The sequence below is a fragment of the Euprymna scolopes genome, chromosome 27 (genome assembly GCF_053919585.1).
Source record: "Euprymna scolopes isolate OS-2025 chromosome 27, ASM5391958v1, whole genome shotgun sequence".
Lineage (NCBI taxonomy): Eukaryota > Metazoa > Mollusca > Cephalopoda > Sepiida > Sepiolidae > Euprymna > Euprymna scolopes.
The window spans coordinates 103,209,975-103,223,405 of NC_136508.1; the positions used below are offsets into that span (position 1 = coordinate 103,209,975).

General features: G+C 33.9%; 1 long non-coding RNA gene across 1 annotated transcript in view; it reads left to right on the forward strand.

Moving 5' to 3' along the window:
* LOC145248750 (uncharacterized) overlaps positions 1 to 13,431 on the forward strand; it is a 749,979-nt gene that overhangs the window by 651,604 nt on the left and 84,944 nt on the right. The gene's annotated exons all lie outside the window — the stretch shown is intronic.

Here is a 13,431-nt window from a genome sequence, read left to right on the forward strand (position 1 = left end):
TATTGCGTATGAATTTTATGAGTACACACATGAACATATTGTATTCAAGTTTATGTATATTCGAATTTGGGTGTGCTGCACGTATGTTTAGACTTGTGAGGTCCCTATCCTTTGAGGAACATTCTGCAAAACAGGTCCAATGAGTGTTTTTCTATTTTTTTTATTTTCATTTTTCTTCCTGTTTGTTTGATATATTATTTTTTTTAAAAAATACAAATAAACGAAGTATTTTCATTGAAAATTATTTCCAAAACTAGCATCATTATTGCGTATAAAATGTATGCGAACTCAACACGTGAAACATGATTATTATTATGTTGCATATTTAGTCATTATTTGCATATTTGCGTTCGTGTTTCACGGTTTTAATTTAACAATAAACATCCGGAAACAAAAAATGAATCCGATTAAAATTCCATGCATGTTTACGGAAACGAATTCCATCTGCATAATGATTTTTTTTTTGTTTTCGTCTTGCATCCGCATAATCGACGACCAGAAAAGTGAATGCAAGGACAACAATGACAATTTTATTAAAGTTCAATTTAATAACCAGCGAATGAAGTTCTTGTTTTCATCGTTTTGAAATCACATTTTAATTATCGCTTTTTTTTTTGATCCAGCAGCCCTGGGCAAACATACTCCTATTAAAACGTCTATCTGCTTAACTCTTTTTTGATTGTATCCCACTCATTCTTGTTCTCCTTTCTCAGATATCGCCTCATCTCCCCAACTCTCGTTTTCTCTTTTGACAACCCCATTATTCTTTTCCTAGATTTTTACACACGCACACACACACACACACACACACAAAAATGTCCACAATATAGTAGATTACTGTCTTGATTAGTAAATAAAACACCTGAAAAAGGCGACCCTCGACAGAACCTAGCGAATAATTTTATCTTACATATTGGGTATTATTTACCCCACAAAAGGCTGGTCATAAATATACCAACTTGTGATTATCTGTCTTTTAGGTCTGACTTTTAATTGAACATACAAATACTCAATAACGCATAACTTTGTTATTAATATAAAGCGTAAGCGTAGTTAGCCGATGTTGTCCGGGCATTATATACTAAATATAATAGGTAGAATGTGTTTAAGTTTAAGTAATTTTTTGTAGCCTCCGGGCCAAGATCAAAGTGTCCACCACTGGTTTGACGGGGGTTCCTTCCCGAATCGAGTCATCAAAGGAGTGATCACATTGATGAAAACGGATAGGCATGGGAGGAGATAATTAGATTAGTACAGACCCATAACTCTGTTAAACACAGAGATAAAGATTTTTGGCTAAAGTCCTATCGAATCGGCTACAGGTCGTTATCGGCGAATCGATCGAAACAAATCAGAAATATACTATGAAGGGGGAGACCAATTCAAAATAATTTGCACCTGATTTGTGCGATCGAAGAAGGAGGGAGGGAAGACGACACGGAAGACGGGCTGATCAGTTTGGATCAGTCCAAAGCAAATACGATAGAAAATCGCTTCCTGGCATGGGTTCTAAAGGTCGCTGGATTTGAACCGGGCTTTCGCAAATGGATCTCCGTAATGTAACGCACACCAACGGCAGCTGTACAGATAAACCGAAAGCATTCAAAATCCTTTGCTATACCTCGATCCGTGCATCAGGGTTGTCTGCTGTTTCTCTTGCTTTATGTCCTTCAGTTTAGCCGCTATTTCGTAAGCTAAGACGGGAGAAGGCAAGTTCAGTTCTGCGCGGGATGTCTCCGCCTGGCGGATCGAAAACATGAGTTTCCGCGTTCGGCTATGACATTACCATCTTTGTGTCGAGCTTCCGAGACATTGAGGCAGTGACAGAGGCAGCCATACAAGTGAAAAAGACCACCGGGGCCCAGATCAACCGCCGCAAGTCAACCGATCTGAGGTTGGGAGCCTGGAGGGAGGCAGACTCTCTTCCCGTTCCGTTTAGCTGGCCCGACGACTCGGTTTCGATCCTTAGCGTGTGGTTCGGACAGGACCTTCAGTTGGAAAAGATTTGCCTGGAATTAAAGTTGAAGGTCAAAACCGCCGTCGACTCGTGGGTTCGAAAGAAAAACTCTCCTTGAAGAGCAGGGCGGAGGCGTGTGCTACCTACGTCTTTCCGCTTACCCTTTACCGAGCATCTGTACTTTCCTCTGCCTAAGAACAAGCTAAAATCGCTACAGAGCAAGTTGTCCTCGCTTCTTTGGAACAAAGGGAAACATTGAGTTAGTAGACGTCTGTGTCCGTGTGAGAGAGGTTTGGGAATGCTCTATTTAAGCTGTTATCAAAACGCCGAGAGTCTGGCCTTCCTGAGCCGAACCTGCACAGAATAATCTGCGTGGAACTCCGCGGTCGAGGCTGCTCTTTCTTACCTCATCCTCGACCACAAGGTCCAGGGCCGTCAAAAGCCGGCGAGCGACACGCAATATTGAGAGAGTGTAGGGCCGCGATAAGGATCCTCCCAAAGTCCAGCGATCATTCATGACTTACTAGAAAGTTACTATTTAACGAACAAGCCGTCTGAGGTAGTCGTAGGAGGAGATCTGCTCCCAGTTGAGCTGTGCGCCAAGTTCAAGTCATCTCAATATCTCAGAGTTTCTCTTGACCTGGTTATTGGCCCGAAATGCGTTGCCTCTAAAGCTTCTGAAAATATTGAAAAGAAACCGAAAAATACTGCTTCCAACCATACGGACAATAATTCGGGTTCATGTTTCTCTTGATTGTTTTCAAGAAGATGGATATATTTACCATAATTTTGTATAAGAAATCTTTAAATATGTAATTATTTTGAATTTTGGTTAAATTTGTTAGTTTGTAATCGCAAATAATCCGCTCACAAATTGAAAAAAAAAAGACCAAATTAAAAAGAATCGTATTCTTGAAGAATTTTACCAGGAGGTTCGTGATTTTCCGTTAATGTCTGGAAGGGTTCGACCGAGAATCACTAGATTAAGCCGAAATTTGTACATTTTTTGTTTCTTTGTTTGTTTATAAAAGTGTAATTTTTAAATTATTTCCTGGATGATGGGAGGCATTTTCTTCTGTTTATTTTTTAAGATCAGTCGACAAAAACTAATTTGATAATAATCTTTTTTGCCTTTTTTTAAAAATTTGTTAGTTTCCAAACGCAAATATAATATTATATATACATGCACCCCAACACACACACACACACACACACATATATATATATATATATATATATATATATATATATATATATATATATATAACTTTGTTGCTGGAACTATTAGGCCGTGTATTTGTCCAGGAATGCACTTAGCGCGTGTGCTAAAGGAAAATTTGTTTGTTTCCTATATATATATATATATATATATATATATATATATATATATATATATATATATATATATATATATAAATATATATATATATATATATATATATATATACATATATATAAGTGAACGTGTCTGCGTGTGTCTGTGTACATTTTCCTACGCATTAACTATGTCAGTTTTTAGTCTACAGACTCGAAATTTGATATACAGGGTACTGGGATTTGAGAAAATATTAGTGATCGATTTTCGGCCAGAAATGTTTGCGGTCAAGGGGTCAAAGTTCAACGATCTGACTTTTGAGAACTCTATCAAACATTCCGACAATGTTGGATCTAAACACTTGAAATTTTAGATATAGGTACCTTCGACATGGATCTAACTTAATAACTTGATTTGAGCACAAAACAATAAATGTTAAGGGGTTATAATAGGGGTCAAAGTTAAAATAATTGACTACTTGTTTTTTGCTCAACATACACCTCCTCAAACCCGGGCAACGCCAGGCTGAAATGCTAGTATACATATAAAGAGGAAATGAGAGGGAGAGACAGAAAGAAGAAAGCGACAACATAGATTTATTAATTCTTTTTCATAAGGATTATACATCAATCAGGAATGTGTGATAAGTAAAAGTTTACTTCCCGAAAGTCTCGACCCAATTAGTTAAACAATGGTTAAACGATACAAGGATACAAATTCTTTAAAAAAAAACGTAAAGAGTCTCCAAATTCCAGTAAATAGAGCATTTATAAAAGAGCATCCCTTGGTGAAAGGAAGAAAAGTTTTTTTTCAGAGTTCCCTGCCAAACCTAGGGAGGATGGAAGCCAAATATATCAGCTCGAACAGTGAACAGTTGCTTATACGTGGGGTTAAAAAGATGTAAAGCAAGGAAAACGCCAAAGTTGTTCCAGGCTAAAAAAAAAAAAATAATAACGACTTGAATTTGCAAGAAAAGAAAAAAAAACATGACACCTAATTATGGGAGAATTGAAATAAGTTAACAGATTCTATTGTCCTAAACTTTAGAAGGAACAATTTCAATTTTCATGTGAATACATAAAATGTTTATTCAAAAATTGTAACAAATTCTTTTATTTCATTAGATTTTGGTGCCTATGGTGCGGTTTGTGTTCGATGTATTGATACAAGGTAACCCCAAAAAACAAAAGCTAAATGGAGGCCATCTAGAACATATGCTGTAGAACGGAGAAAAAAGGTCAAAGACCCTAGTGTTTTGATGTGATGTTTTGAATATAATAAACTAGTTATGACCAAAGTTTCATTTCATTCGAACAAAACACTAAGAACCGGGGCCTAATTAGAGCTGGGACCCGTTTTTTTTTGGTCACCCTGTAAAAGGGTATTTTATTCTAATTTTTTTTTCAAATTTGGGGGAGGAAGCGTAATGTTTTGGGGTTGCATGACTTTTATACACTGGATTATTGTACACGTGTGAGAGCAAAAGTAATTCCACAATTTATACTAACATGATGGGCCGGGTTTACATAAAGTCTTTATGAAAATATTTGATAATAACATACAAAGTTATGTAATCTTCCAACATGACAATGCCCTATACCATACGTTAAAAGTTTCAATATGGTGGTTTAAGAAGAAACAAATTAACTTGCTGAAATGCCCGCCTTAATTCCCAGACCTAAATCCCATTGAAACTTCAATTGCAATGTGCCTTGTTTGGGGTGAAAATGTGATAATATAAAAAGAACACTCCACCTATGGACCATTGTTCCACTTGCCTGCTTCCCGGTTGAATACAACATGGTAGCCTTCAAATCCAATGTAAATAAGTTCTTGTTTAGCCGTCCTCATAAATAATCACATTTTACCCAACCCAGAGGCCATTAACGATTATCACACTACCACGTTACATTCGTTAACCTTTATCCTCGAGTGGCCTTCGGAGCTTGATAAGTGGTGATTTCCATATAAAAAAAGTAAAACTTTTGCTGTTGTTTCATCAAGGCCACTAACTGAACTCTCATGCCTGAAAAAGATAATAATGACCCACCATATGGTATTTTATTTAATAATGCTCGCTCATTTGTTTATTGAGTGCGGGTGAGCGGAAGGATGGGGGGCCGATTCCAGTCTTTTTGCTTCAATGAATTAGAGGCCAAACTTCAGGAAGAGGGGCAGAAAATGTATCCTATCACGTGCAACAAGTTTGATGCAAAAACTCATTAAAGCTGTTAGAAAGGAAAATGGCGGACATACCAAATATTGATTAGTGTAGGATACATTTTTCATGTTTACTTTAATCTTTACCTTTAAATATATCAGTTTCAATTATAATTTCCAGTTTCCATTGGTGCTTCAAAATTTGAAAAAAAATTTTATATATATATATATATATATATATATATATATATATATATATATATATATATATATATATATATGTACATATACTAGTAGGCAGCCTGCATTGCTCGGTCGGAAAATATGCAAAAATATAATATTTTGATTATTGCAGATTTCGTAGTTATTATTATATTATATTCAACCTAATGTATGGTAATGATTTAAAAAGAAAAAAAAATACTCCTGCGCCACGATCGAAAATCGAAACCCAAACTTTTAGCTTACGATATACGTTTTCCTTAGACGGTAATCCCTAAGCTATTAAGACGTACACGCTCCAACGATAATAATCAATAGCTCTTACGTTACGCATGCAAATTCGTAATAACGTCGTTCGACCTTCATCTGGTAAATTCCACCTTTTTTAATTGTCATACCTTTGCACTGATTTTTCCCGGCTAAAACTCGAATATAAAGTTTCGTATGGGATCTAATACCATATATATTAAATATCATGTCTGTAAACGAAAAACTGACAGAGGAGTATGGTAGTCACTTTTTAAAACAAATATATATATATATATATACGCGTAAATAAATGTATATATAGAAAAGGTCTATGTTTACTATAATATTTTTACGTAAATATTAGGCAAGTATAAATTACATGTAATAATTAACAAAAGTGTTAATTATGACAGTAGCAATAACCGTGCTGATTTAATGGACGCTGCTTGAGCATATATTTTCGCTAATATCATGTGTTTACAGTCAATAAATTTCTGTTTCATAAACTATCTTTAAAATCTTCATCTCAAAGTAAAAAATAATAAAAAACGTTTTTGCCACTGAATTGTTTGTGTATTTTTGCTGATAAAAGAACATTTTATCATTAATCTTAGTCGTTTATAAGCCGCTACAGTTCGAAATAAAAATAGTATTATACACAAAAGCATAGAGATACACATTACCTCAAGGTTTAGTTATTTTGCATCGAGAGGTTATACGTTGCTGACTTACAATAGGTAATGTATAAGAAATTAAGGGGCAAATATAATTACAATGTGTGCTTATTTTTGCATTAAATACTAATGTCTCTTAATCCTTATTAATCCTTATAAATCATAGTGGCCTGATATTTCAACGCTAATTTTTCCCTATGATAAACAGGCAAAATAAATAGAGTGTTAAAAAATTGATGCTTGACGTTTTGTCTCTTTTCTGTATTTAACACTAATGCCTATTATGTAATTACGAATAATGTAACAGTTTACTAAAGATGATCATTCAATAAGAAAGCCGAAAAATAGGAAGTTAATTAAAATAGGAATAGGAAGTTAATTAAAATAAAAGTTTTAAGAATATGCAATGTAGTTATATCATTCGCAGATGAATGCAACACAACGACTAATATATAATATAGTTGTATATTGTTTTTAATTAAATAAGTGGTGTTTATGTAAATATCAATAATATATATATATATATATTTATATTTATATATAGTACGTTATAAAATGTATATGGCGATAAAGCTACACTGAATATTTCGCGTTTTATCCACTCTAGGATTCTTAAGGCCTTGAAGACTCCTAGAGTGGATGAAACGCGGAATATTAAGTTTAGCTTAATCGCCATATATATTTTATAACTTACAAACAAGCTCTACCTACGTTTTGAGTACTTTTGAAGTAAATACTTAAAGTCTACGCATAAATCTATACTTTCGTATATTAATTTATGTAGGTAAATTAAGTAGTTATATATATATATATATACATATACATATATATATACACCGAGGTATAGGTATACGGCAAGAAATATTTTCATTGCTGTAAGCACATTTATAAGGTCCTGGCACTGGACATACGTATGTTTCGTATGTCACATGACCCCCTCCTCGCCTTTCATTAAGTAACTTAATATTTTGTTTTGAGTATATAGAACGTTTTTTATTTACTTACTTGAAGACTACTTTCTCCTGTAGAAAGTAACAATTTATTTTATCGCCTGATGAGGAATTCTAGATTTAACCAACCATTTGTCCGAAACATTAGTGCGCCCAGTGTCGCGATTTTTCAATTTATTTATATAAGATATATATAGATATGTATATATATATATATATATACATATATATATACATATATATATATATATATATATATATATATATGGAGATAGATAGATAGATAGATAGATAGATATAGGATACAAGTGCTCAATACGTTAGTAGAACAAAATGTGTGTTTTTTTTAAACCTCAAAATATTAACTTAGAAAATTACAGCCGTTTCAGCAAACAGAGGAATTCGCTGTCTGTTTCTTCAGATCGTCAAAGTCCAAAGGTGTGTCAGAAGAAACAATTGTAATAGTCTAAGTTAATACTTGGAGGGCGTTAAATAAATAAATACATACATATATATATATATATATATATATATATATATATATATATATATATATAAATTCGTATTCCTGTCTGTTTGTTTTAAATTGTATTATAATATAAAAAAGATCCACTACTTTACTCTTTCATCTATTTCTATATAAAGTATTATTCTTGCAGAATATACAATAAAGAGGCCACCGGATTTGCACATTGCGTTAAGGAACATTGATTTTACTAAATAGCGGTACGCTAGTTTATGTTTCTAGTGAGAGAATTGTGCTAAGTTTTTTTATTTAAAATTGTTATGAAATAAACTTTAAATGACAATTATATAGATAATATATTTAATTTATTTAAAAAATTTTCCGACATCGACTTTTTTTTAAGACGTAGAATTATCTTCTCCTAGAACCTTCGAAACATAATATACTCTTCACCAAATAAAATTATTTGGTAATCTAAATAAGTTTTTGGCTTGAAAAATAATTTGGTATAGATAGAAATATGTTTAGATTTTTTTTTTTTTTTTGAACCAAAAAAAAAAAAAATTTTAATAACCTGAAAAAATTTAATTCGTTTTTTTTATATTCTGGAAACGACTATTCAGAAACTAGCGGCTTCGAATTCAAACTTCAGCCACACTTTTAGAAACATAAGATCCCCCCTCTACTCCAAAGAAACAAATCGACCCCCCCTTAAAAACAAATCGAAAATTTCCTTAAATTACGAAAAAATAAATGGAAAAATTACCTTTACAAAAAATTTAAAAAATTAAAAACGCATATTACCATGGCTAGGTGACCGTGATATTACGCACGAGTTTGACTATTTTTTCGGTCGTTCGGGCACTCGCTGCTATTCCTATTGAAGCAGAAGTTGTTTTGATATATTTTTTATTTATTTTGGGGGGAGGCGAAGAGTGTCTTTTTAACGAACGGACAATAAAAATGGTCAATATGGGGAGAATAGTTTCTTTTTTTGTACCCCTTCTGCCGAAATAGTGATCCCACGTACTGTTTTTATCCGTCCTTTTATTTTGGAAATTGTTTCCCATGATGAAAACGATTAATTGATTAATATCATTAGGTGTGCTTAAGCGGAACTTCCCGTCAACCCTAGCATGACGGGTACCCATGCTAGTATATATGCTGGGCTGTGAAATAGCGAAATAGTACTGTATGTGGATGACTATAATGCTCCCTATCTTGGGTTGAGCCTATTGGGAAGTGATATGCAAACTGCCATATGCGTATTAAGCGATGCTCTTTTTATAAACAAACCGAACGGAGGCATTTGGACGATGTCAAAATATCGTTAGTTAATTACCCAGACAGCATCAGCTGTATAGCGTAATAATTAGAAGCCTTGACTGTCATTTGGGCGGTCAGGTTTCGATCCTGACTTGCGGCAGTTGCCTGTCTAGCCGCATTGATGAGCTGTGAACCAGCGAAACTGTTCTATATGTGGATGACTCATATATATATATATATATATATATATATACATACATATATATGTATATATATGTATATATATGTATATATACATATATATACAGAGAGAGGGAGAGAGAGAGAGAGATAATTGGGATCTCCCTATGTATTTGATTCAATATAATAAACGGAAGAAAATTGCCATTATAATAATAAATACGTTATCTGCATGTATTATACTATTATATTTAAGTGTATCTTACCGGGGCAACGCCGGGCGGCCTGATAGTTTTTAATTAAATTTCTGTTGCCAAAGATACATATTCCAAAAGACTGATGTAGCGTAACATACATCTACGTTTGCATTACCGAAATCATTATCATATCGTATGATTCTAGTGTTGCAATTGGCTTCCCCGATACATTTTATAGTCAGATATCTTTCTAGAAGTACACCGAGTCATTAATGAACTGACCACGTGAAAGTTGTCAACATCTTCATGTGAAGTTTTGTTTTTGCTATATTTTGTAAAACGAATTGGATTCGAACAAGCCCACTGTCATCTTCCATTATCCTAGTAAGATCGCTCTTTCATGTGTCACGTTTCTAGTTTAAAAAATGACTTTAGCAATAACCGCGCTGATCTAATGGACTCAACTAGAGAATATATGTTCACCTTTTTATATATCATCTGTTTCAAGTCAAGAAATTCCTATTCCTATAGACATTTTAAAAATCTTCATCACAACGTAAAAACAAAAAAGAAAAATTTGCACTGGATTCTTTTGCGTACTTTTGCTGACAAAAGATCGTCTTAGTCGTTTTTTATGCCAAGGCAGTTTGATATAAAATTACTCTTTTACGTAATATTATAAAGATACACAGAATCTCACTTTTGTTATACCATATTTTTACCGATAAAAAGGGCATGGTTATATAATGCTGACTTACAATCAGTAATTTATAACACACTAGCAGGGGTGTCCGGTGTTGCTCGGGTGTTTGGAGGTGTATGCTGTGCAAAAAAAAGCTAAAAAACAAAAAAATGGTTATTTTTTTAAAACTTTGACCCCTATTATGACCCCTTAAAATTTATTGTTTCGGGCGCAAATCACTTTATTAAGTTAGATCCATGTTCAAGGAACCTAAATCTAAAATTGCAAGTGTCTGGACCCAAAATTGTCGGAGGAGTTTGGTAGAGTTCTTAAAGGTCAAATCGTTGAAATTAGACCCCTTAACAGCCAAATATCTGCCTGACACCCGTGACATCGATTTTCCCAAATCTCAGTACCCGGTATTTCAAATTTCGAGTCTATAGACTAAAAATTGACAGAGTTATTGCGTAGGGAAATGTACACAGACAGACACACAGACACACAGACACACAGACAGACAGATAGACAGGTTCACTTTTATAGATATATAGAGTAATGGTATGGTCCTGGATATGACCTTAAACTATATCCAGTGGCGAGGCCCCAGCTTACGGACTTTGGGGAGTGTGGAGCCACCCTTTAATGGCCAGTGTTGCCAGGTCAACTGTTACCCGGAGTGGTAGTACATGTTAGGGTCCCAACTATGGGTTAAATAGAAACTGACTTGAAAGCAACACATATATTCTATTAAAAAATGTTCTTCCAAATCTTTGGATTCGGCATTAAATAACCTAAACAGGGTTGATATGCCGTAAAACAAAACAAACCAACAAATTAATGGTTACATATGGTTACATTTTTTGCTCATTTTGCACTAAATACTAATGTCTAATAACTGTTATTAATCGTCGTAAGCCTTCTATTTCAACGCAAATGTAAATATCTTTGAAGGAAAACTATTTTCCCGGTACTAAAAGGGCAAACATTATAGATGGTTAACAATATGATAATTGTGCTATTATTTGAATTCTATAAATCCCCACGAATTATAGTATACTAGAGACGATCATTCCATAAGAAAACCGAAAGAAATTAGGCAATTATTTAAAATTAATGCTATAAGAATATACAAATTAGCTACACCATTTGCAGATAACGCTATGCAACTAGCGATATATAACGTAGTTGTATATTCTCTTTAAATATAAAAAGTGTTCCATCCTTTCGATAATCTTCATTGCAGGGTGTCACGATTAACACTAGTCGATAGATTCGTACTCGGCAACACGATTAGCAAAGGCTCGATTAGCAAAGGCTGAATCCATTCGGCTACAATTAATCGTGTGAAATAACGATATATATATATATATATATATATATATATATATATAACTACTTCATTTACTCACATAAAATTAATATACGAAAGTATAGATTTATGCGTAAACTTTAAGTATTTACTTCAAAAGTTCTCAATACGTAGGTAGAGCTAGTTAGTAATTTATGAAATATATATGGCGATAAGTCTGACGAATCCTAGAGTGGATGAAACGCGGAATATTCAATGTAGCTTAATCGCCATATATATTTTATAAATTACTATATATATATATATATATATATATATATATATATATATATATATATATAAATTGAGAGTATAAGTTTGTGCTCATTTTTGCATTAAACTCTAATGCCTATTAATCCCTACGAATTGTTTAAAATCCCTAACTGGACATAAAGCCAGTAGTATAAAATTAATTATCATTATCAATTAGCCGGACAAAATTTTACTCACATCGTCTCAGTAGTTTCCGAAAAAAATTCTAAATATGGTACCGTTGTGACTATTCACTAATATTAAATTTTAGCAATGTATCGAAAGAAAACAATAATATTAAGTTCGCTGCACCTAATAATAGCAAATTCCCATGCAAAATTATATCTTGGTTGGCTTATATAGTTTAAGAAAAGAGTCGAGAGAATGGACAGAGATACGTACATAAAAACAAAAATAATATAATATTAACTGTACATATTATCACACACTTCGCTACAAATTAGGTGCATGATTGAAAATGCGACGCAAATATGCAGTGATGAGGTTTAGCAAAAATATTTTTATCCTTTACAAATGAAAATAAATCTGTCGTTTCTTGAATACATATCAAATACCATAGGAAAAACATTTGTAAACATTTTCGAATACATATCAGAACGGTTTGTAAAACATTTGTAAAACATTCTTGACTACATATCAGATAGCGCTGTAAAAGATTCGTAAAACATTCTGGAATTCATATCAGATACCGTTTGTAAACCATTTGTAAAACATTCGTGAATTCATATACGATACCGTTTGTAAAACATTATTGAATACATATCAGATACCGCTTGTAAAAGATTTCTAAAACATTCTTGAATACATATCAGATACCGTTTGTAAACCATTTGTAAAACATTCGTGAATTCATATACGATACCGTTTTTTTTTTATTACATTTTCACCCCAAACAAGGCACATTGCCACTTTAATGTAGGGGGCTACTATCAGGTGAAACATCTACTGGGGTACTATGTAGGGATTAGGGCAGCGAGATGTTGGTTCACGTTGCACTTGAACTTCTGCATGTCAGTACAGTTGGGGAAGCAGTGACCTGGAATGGAATTCCAAAGTCTAGCAGTTCTGGGGAAGAAACTACTGGAGTAGAAAGATCTTTTACATCTAGGAATCTCTACAGTGTGGGGGTGGGATTTTGTAGCTTGTCGGGTCTGTCGAGGGTGTTCACGTCGTGGGGGCACAAGTGATTGCAGTTCTTCAGAGTATTCACCATTATAATACTTGTAGAACAGGCAGAGGGATGCAACGTTTCGACGATGGGACAGAGGCTGAAGTTTTGATGCCAGTTTAGGGCCTATCAGATTTGCGACTCTCTTTTGAACCCTGTCAAGGAGCGAGAGACTAGTAGCCGATGCACCGGCCCAAATGTGACAGCAATACTCCATACATGGGCGAATCGTGGCCTTATAGAGGTACAGGATACTTTCGGGTGTTAGAAGTTTTCTAGCACGGTAGAGAGAGCCCACCTTCCTCGCAGCGGCCCTGGCAATGC